Source organism: Columba livia, chromosome 4 (genome assembly GCF_036013475.1).
Source record: "Columba livia isolate bColLiv1 breed racing homer chromosome 4, bColLiv1.pat.W.v2, whole genome shotgun sequence".
Classification (NCBI taxonomy): domain Eukaryota; kingdom Metazoa; phylum Chordata; class Aves; order Columbiformes; family Columbidae; genus Columba; species Columba livia.
This window is the reverse complement of record NC_088605.1, coordinates 61,087,772-61,096,360: the sequence shown is the minus strand read 5'-3', so window position 1 is coordinate 61,096,360 and position 8,589 is coordinate 61,087,772. Positions and strand designations below refer to the sequence as shown.

The 8,589-nt window shown below is 35.0% G+C and overlaps 1 long non-coding RNA gene across 1 annotated transcript; it reads right to left on the bottom strand.

Annotated features, from left to right (window-relative positions):
* Positions 1-1,354: 1,354 nt before the first annotated feature.
* Positions 1,355-4,358, bottom strand: LOC110357083 (uncharacterized). Its single transcript, XR_010472624.1, has 3 exons — positions 3,369-4,358; positions 2,496-2,595; positions 1,355-2,379 (listed from the first exon to the last, which is right to left on the bottom strand). It is a non-coding gene; the product is annotated as an uncharacterized LOC110357083 (long non-coding RNA).
* Positions 4,359-8,589: the final 4,231 nt, after the last annotated feature.

Genomic DNA, 8,589 nt, shown 5'->3' with positions numbered 1-8,589 from the left:
AGACGTTTGTCATGAGCAGCCACTGGAGAAATTGCTCTTGGGTGCCTCTCATGTCTTGGTTACTTTCCAGCCACATGTGGGCTCAATAGCAAATTCCTCTGTCAGTTTCACAAAAACAAATATCAAGAGTTTCCTGTGGATTTCCTTGGAGGCAAATTGAACCAAGAAAAGCTTCAATCACCAACTTCAACCTGAGCTGTGATAGCAGTAAGTCATTATGCTTACAGGTTAAAGCCCAGCAGTTAAACATCTAATGCATATGTAGTATAGGCACAAGCCAAAGACATTTGAATAAAGTTACATCACTCATCTTTTTATGTCTTGAAAAGCAAACAAAAATCCCAGGAGACAGAAACAAGGATGCCACAGGACCCTGATTTTTAAGCTGCATTTTAACATAAGCTCAATATATAATACAGTCAGTATCCTACTTTTACTTCTTTTGTTTGTATGTTTTCAACTGCAGCAGAGAAGCACATAAAAGGATTTCCACACACAAACTTCACGTTTTCTGCCTAGGACACCAACAGATATTCTGGAGAACTGGCTGGCAAAAAGGGAAACTGAAAGAAGGGAAGGATTTCTGATGTAGCCTAACATGAAATCATTTACCATTTACTTCAAATATTCAGCTTACCTGAAGAAAATGAATAGTGTCTCATTATTCCTAATGACAAATTATTCTGTAACACTGAAAGAAAAATCTAAAAGCACAGGTAGGTGATTATTCCTTAAAAGCAATTGAGATTCACATTTATAAGTGACAGAACATTAATCACATGTATTCGCTGTAAGTTAAAAAAAGTGATGATTTAAAGCAAGTGTTTTTTATGCATGTGGTTACAGAGTCAGCAAGCAGAAATTTTCAGAGCACAATTTCTTATTTACAATTACATAACTGTCCATCTTTCATTGCTTTTGACTGTTTTCAATTGCTTTCCATTTCTACATCTAAGTGCCACTTTGAGATGGTTACACTCCCTTCTGGCAGTGAAGATTTAAAACTTAACATGGCTTCAAATGCATACTTTAGACATTTGAACTGTTTCCAAATATTTAGCTAACTACTGTCATAAAGCAGGTTAAAAAAAACCCCACAAAAACAAAACAACAAATAAACAAACAAACAACAAACATATATGTAAATATAAGCCACATCCAATATAAAATAGTGCATTTGTATCCATGTTTTCTTCCCCCACCTTTTCATTCAAACCAACTTCGGTGTTTGAATCTATTACACAGCAAGAAAGGTTGAGTAGATAACTAACTATGCTCCACAAAATACTTTAGTTAAGCAGCAAGTTTTCACTTATTTTATTTTCATAATATCTGTATTTTGGCGGCCATGCCAATTTCAAAGGTGAAAGTTTCATGGCTAAGAAAAGCAAACTGCATAAATTTCAAGCACATATAACGGAGAAAAGACAAGGCTCCACAAGCAATATTAAACCTTTCAAAAATTACCATGTCATTTTTATCTATAAGAACTTCCAGGGCTCGAGTTATGTTAAAGACAAAAATGCTAGAAAAAAATATCCTTCTACGAAGACTTTTTTAATCCTTATTATTTATTTTTCCCCCTTAAATACATGCAGGCAACAAAACAGTTCTGTACTTAAGCACTAGTGATCAAGGCAGAAGACTGTACAAGTTTGTAAAATAAAAACTTTTGATTTATCTCATGATTACTGGACTATCATCATTACGAAGGTTGTTTATTTCAAACATTTAGAAAATATGCAAGTTTCTAATAAAATTGTATTTACTGGCAGAAATTTTGTTGACAAGAAGTACAATTCTTGTGTGAATTTTGAATATTTTCTGTATGAATACCTTGGAAAAAAAACCAGTCCTATGAGGTTTCAGCACTTAAAGGAGAAAGACTAGTAAGCAGCATAAAGCAGTTTATAATAGAGCTTCTACCTGAATGGCATGGGCAGATTTTGGAGATAAGAATGTGGATTCTGTGCTCTTAAGAAGACTAAAAGACAGCAACGGTTTGTAATGTGCATTGCACATGAACTGACATAGATAGAGCCACTGCATTTGCCAGGAGTAAAGGACCACTCAAGAAAAACTTAACAGGCTTTCATATATATTCATATACCTTTAGGAACAGAAAATTCTAAAAAATAAGTGACAAAATGACTGAGAGGTGTCTCTGGGAATACATATCTATTTTGCCTGCATGCTTATCCAACCAAGAACAAGAGAGGTGTGACTCAGAAGCTATGAAGCTGCAGTTATTTTGAGAAGAGCATCACCCATGACCACAGAGCCTCTGTAGCACATTCAGCTCATGTGCTGCAGCCTTGCACGGGCTTCTGGCTCCAATAATCTTGCGGGCACCTGGATCACATACTACATGAGTCAGACCTGGAAAAAATAGAATGAGTTTGTTTAATCACATCCTACTGCATGGATCTTTCACTGTCCTAAGCAACATAAAGAAAGGCAGTGCTCCAGGCAACACAATCCTCTATTTACATTACCTGAGTTGTAGAATTAGTCCTAAAACATTTAGCTTGGTATAAGACCTGCATCCCACGTAGGTTACGAAAAAGAGGTGGGAAAAAGATAAGAAAACCAGTCCTATAAAGGAAAGGACAACAGTTCATTCAAAATAAGTGACCAGATTATACATATACACCAAGTCATACTTTTGTATTGCCATTGATCTGTTTGGCAGGAAATACAAAATTCCAGATAAACTTCCCAAATGCAGATGAGCAGCAATCAGTAGTTGCACTAGGTACTTCCAACAAAAGTGAGGTAAGCAACAATTCTGAATAACTTATCATGACAAGAAGAGTCAGTTTGAAATAAACCCCAGTACATTTCATTATATGACAGCAGCAGTTAATTGATGAGTTGTTCCTGCTATAAATATTTTAATTTTGGGGACAGCAAAATAATAGAATCCCCACTCTTGACTAATACTATTTTTATTCAGTGAGAAAACAGCATAAATTGTGAAGGGCCACATGTTATAAATCAAGTAATTGAACATTATCTTCCATTATAGGTCCTGAGAAAGGAATTACTATAATCAGTTATTTTATGTGGAAAACTCTGGTCAAATAAGTTCTGACATTCAAAATCTGTTGTAAAAAATGGTTGCTTTTTTCACAGGTATGCATGAAGTGCTATAAGTAATACCAAACCTTCTTTTCAGTAAAGCCAGATGTAGAAAAATATTTTAGCATACAGTTGTGATAAGATAGCTGTAATTACTTTAGTGCCCTGAAGACATGAATGTGCATAGATATCACAAGTGATATTTGTTAATAATAATGACTTAAAAACTACAATGAGCTTTTGTGTATATATATATATATATATATATATTTTTTTTTTTTTTTTACCTCGGCTGTAAAGCAGTAGTATAGCTGGACAAGAACACGATTCTTCAGCAAAACTGAGGGATTTTGGTAACTTCATAGGGAGAAATCCACTGAGGGAAATACAGCATGAGACAGCTGTCATTACTAATGTACAACCAAAGGTATCTTTTTTTGTAGACTCTTGGTGCAAGATCACAGACTATTTTTTGGATTTCAAGTTAAATTTCAGGTCCACTAGTTTGATCACAAATCTTTGTTCTTTCTAATCAAGACAGATTTCAAACAGATGTCGCTGTGAGACAACTAAAAAGTAAACTTCAAGTGACTGTCCTCAGAGTCACTATTCAGTGTACAACAGTGCTTGACCAGTAGTTTAAAGCATGTATTTTATTTGACACTGGACTATCACTGGATATGGGAATGCGAGACTGAAACTGGTTCGTTGTTTGATGTATACACTGTAAAAGTTAGGCATACATTTAAACTCAATACAATCTATTTACTATTTCCATTCAGCATTTATGTGAATTGTGTAAGAACATCTGCCCAAAGTGGAAGGTGTTGACTTCACCTCAAATTCAAGAACAACTTTGACTATTTAACCAAGTGAAGAAGGAGGGAATTTTTTTCTGTCTATAAATGATTACAATGAGGTATAGGATTTCCTAGCTTTCTAACAATAAGCTCTGCTGATTAAATCAACATGCATACCTGCCAAAACTGTATCGCTGAGCAATGTCCCTTTTAAAATCATCACAATGTTCTTTCAATGTATTAGCAGAGAAAACAAGTGTGCTTATAAAGGGCTTATGTCTTACATTGTAATTTCTGTGTTAGGTCAAAACCAGTAACATGCAGAAAAGCCCTCCTCAGCAGTATCACAAACTGTGAAAGGAAAATGTGATAGAAGATATTCAGTACCATCTCCACTGGATCAATATCTAGGTCAGTTGTTCGTCCTTTAAAAATGTCAAAGCAAGTCAAATGTTCACAACTGTAGTCATTTTAAATAATATGCCACATTTAAAACCTAAAACGTGCCTTACTGTAGCTTAGCTTCTGAGATCAGTTGAAGAATAAGTTTGTCCAGTGTGAGAAGAGAAATATAAAACAAAAATACAGAGTTCTCAGGTACTGTGGCTCTGACATACAGCAGCAGAAGGATCACTGGTGATCTCACATTTTCAGGGCAAAGGATTTAGAGAATGGGTCACTGCTACCTGCTTCTTTTAATGATGCTGCTGCTGTTCATTCTGTATACTACTGCAGAGCTTTTACCTATTTAAGGGACTAACTCTGTTTGGGATCACTTGTAACATGGGTAATTTGAGCTTTATTAATTTTTTTGCAGGAATTTCCTCCACTTGCACAGGAGCTAACTCATTTGAGTTCTGAAACAATCTGGAGAAACACAATAGTTTTTCATTGAGGTAAAAGAGCAATTGCTTCTGCCCACGCTAACTGCTCCACAAAGTTAAACAAGGTTAGGCTTCTACTAAAGAAGGCAGGTTCTTCTCCGAAAAACCTGGACAGAAAGTTCTGAAATATGAATACAATCCAAGTGAGGTAATTGAAGCCAGGTGTTAAACAATGACAGTGTTCTAGACGTGGTATCGGCACATACTTAGTTGCATAAGGATAAATGAGACCCTTGAGAATTAATGTATTTCTATGTAGTTCTAAACAACCTTAATCTCATAGATACTGAATGTCCTATTGACCTAACAAAAATACTTACCTTCTTTCAACATTTCATGTTATTCCACTGCCTGCATACTAAGGGATACAGTATATTTAATAATTACCTGTATTCAATGTCACTTCTTTCAGCCTCATGATATGTTCTTGTATTTTCTTTCATGGTGATCTGCAGACTGGGTAGGTTTTTATCAGGAAAGAATTAACACTTTGCACCACTGTCTCTCCTACCACTCTCTGCCCCTGCAAAACTGATCCACACATCCAGCTTAACCATTCCATGAGGATCATGCCAATAAAATAAAATACCTACAAAACATACTTTAACTCACTTTTTATGCAATAATATCTTCATGTAGCAACAAAACCTCAGGATCTGTCTTGAGCTGAGGAAGATTTTCACAAAGAAGAAAAATACATTGCATAGGAGGGTTGGCCAAGTGACACAAAACACCCTGCTTAATCTCTCCAAACATTTCTGTATCAAGAAAACTGGGGACAAAGCCAGCTGTTAGGATTGCTACTGCTGGACAGAAAGAGGACAAAAATAAGCACTATTTTACTTTATATTGTTTTTTCCATTGACCAAGCATTGACTTAAATATTGAATTTATAATAAAAACAAGATACATATTAATTCAGAGAAATCAAATATCAAGCATCAAGTTGTGCTTGTGACAGAGACAGCTTACAATAACTCAGTCTCTGTTTATGCACAGCGTAATGAGTGGATCCTGAAACTAATATGCTCTTCCACTCCAAACATGAATGACATCAAGTAGGATGATAATTAAGTAATGAAACAATATTGTAATATGAAGGTACTGTGCCATAGGACAATGTAAACAATACAAGGACACTTGCCAATACAATAACTTGCATTATGTAAGCAAATAATTTACATTTTTAATTCAAGGTAGGAAATAGCATTGTCTTTGTTTATTAAAACAAAATGAAAACAACAACCAAACATAACTTGTCTTTGCTATTCAAGTGGAAAAAAGCAGCGAACCACAATCATTATGACCAGATTAAAAATCAGCATGTTATGAAAAAGTGTTAAACTGCAGGCTTGAAATTTTTATAAGCAAAACAGAGCTAGAAATGTTCTGTTGTCCTTTTTGATTTCTGAGAATAAACTGGGCATCAGAGTTGCCAAAGTTGGCAGAACAATAGATCTTAACAAGAGCTGTGAAAAGGTCAAAACTGACCCACTTGTCTCAACACAGTATGAAAACGATATTTGATGAAAGCTGTTAACACCTACACATAAGAGCCTTCATATCTTTTATACATTGAAAGAACAAAATGATGTTTAAACTGTCAGTTTAAGAAGAGTTCTATGAATACACTTTATTGCAGGGTTTTTTGGTTTCTTGGTTAGCATCCTAATTTGAACAAAGAGTACACTGCACTTCTTCAAGTCCTAGTTGTTCAGAAATTGAGCTGGACAGTTCATGCAGAACTGAACAGTTTGGGAATAATGCATTGCTAACAAGTAGAAAAAGCAAGTTTCAAAAAAAAGTAATCAATAAATGGTGCATCTAAGATCTCCTATTAAAAAAAACAATTTAAAGCATTGCTAAACTCTATTTGACAGTCATTTTAGTAGTTACATGGAATATTTAGTATTTTCATGCTTTCACTAGATTACCCCATTTCCTATATTCTATTTCAATATAGTATCATCCACTAATGTGCTAGAAGAAAAAAAAAAAAAAAAAAAAAAGCACACCTCTGTAAACAAACAGAATTTGCACTAAAGATGCATCAACTTGAGCAGAAACAAATCTACCAAATCTAACATTTACCTCTGGATCTGAATGTGAGAGCTTATCTTTTTAGTGCCATTCTGCAAATCTGGTCTCTTCAGGATGGGATTCTGGCAGAATGTTCATGTGAAAGATGGTCCAGTGACAGCTGTGTGTATAGGTAGGGTCAGACTTAGGGGACATGGAAAGAAAACAGCAGTTCAAGTCTCTCACAAGCTTCTTTCCCAGAAACCTGAGGGGAACGCTTGTGATCACAAACTCCCACCCAAAGGAAAGCAGAAGAAACACGCTGCTCTTACTCTGCCCCGGGGTCAGGGAGATATACTAGATCTCAATGTCACCCCTCTTACTCCCTGCCTGATAACTCCACCAAAGTTTTTCCTCCCCAGCCCCTGAGCATAGCTGTGATACTCTGCGGGTGAAGCGGAAACTACTTGTTTTGTCTTTGGGATGGAAGAAACAATCTTATCCATCACTTTGTACCATTCAGGCCTCTAGTACCATCACCAAAATGTTGCCCTGGGAAAACATTCGCCTATTGTCAGTTAACTAACACCAGCTTTGCATTTTGCATTTTAAAATTATTCAGAATATAGGATAGCTGTCATTAAAATTATTCTAGAGCCTCATAGCTACTTATTAGAATTTAAAACTGGGGTCAAAGTACAGTTTGCTATATTAAAAATTAACTATAGCTATCTTAATCCATCAATTAATCTTTGTTGTTATTATTATCTTCAATTTTTCACATATTTTGGCATCACTGCTGATTTATTCAACTCAGAACTACTTTACAGCATGTAGATGTACTTTGTATCACAGGGATGTGTTAATTAACAAAAACATTTATAAAAGTTTAGTGTCTTTTTATATTTTTGACATTTGACTAAAATTTAAATACATATATAAGGGTAGCATATTGCATAAGATACACATGCAATTAAGATAGCATGTAATCATAAAGACTGTAGAGTATTATCAGATCCCTTTCTTCAGTCCCTTTCGAATTCTCATGGCACCCTACCAACCACAAATATTTTTCAGGCTGTATGGTGTAAAAAATAGTTGCTTAGCTACAAAACTGAAGTTTGTTTGAAGTTCATAGTTATTCTAACATTTATTCAAACACATTTAATTTTCCTATATATCCCTCATTAATACTTTCTAGAATTTTGAGTGTAGACACCTAGGTTTCTACAGCTTTATATCCTAAGATCATGAAGGGTAGTTTTTATAGTTATTTAAATAAATTAGTTATTTAAATATGCAATTATTTCTTTGAAAGCTATACTTTGTTGCATTCTGATAACTGACATTCATTATTCTCTGTCAAATCTGCAAGCCCTCCCATATAAACACATACATCTACAGAGCTCATCTCCATACAGTTTTCTTCAATGTTTTACAAAGGATTCTTCTGCTTCAAGAATATCTGTGGAAAAAATACTCTTCTAGATTAAGGTTTTTTAGAGCTGGTCAGGGCCTCTGGATTAATCTCTATTAAATTCTATTAAACCTTTTCCTAAGGGTAATGTTTTCATATAATGAAATCTTGTAAACACAAGGTCAGGCAGTGAACCATGGCTAAGCTGCACAAAATTAAATTCAGGAAAGACTACATGCAATCTAATCCTTGGATAACTCATGGTCAATGCTACAGAGGAAATACTTGGCAGATTTGTGTCCTTACATGTTTGTGCAGCAAAAACCTGCCATCTCATCTTCTTGGCCATGATGGGACACTTGCCTTCTTTGACAGATTTCAGCCTTTA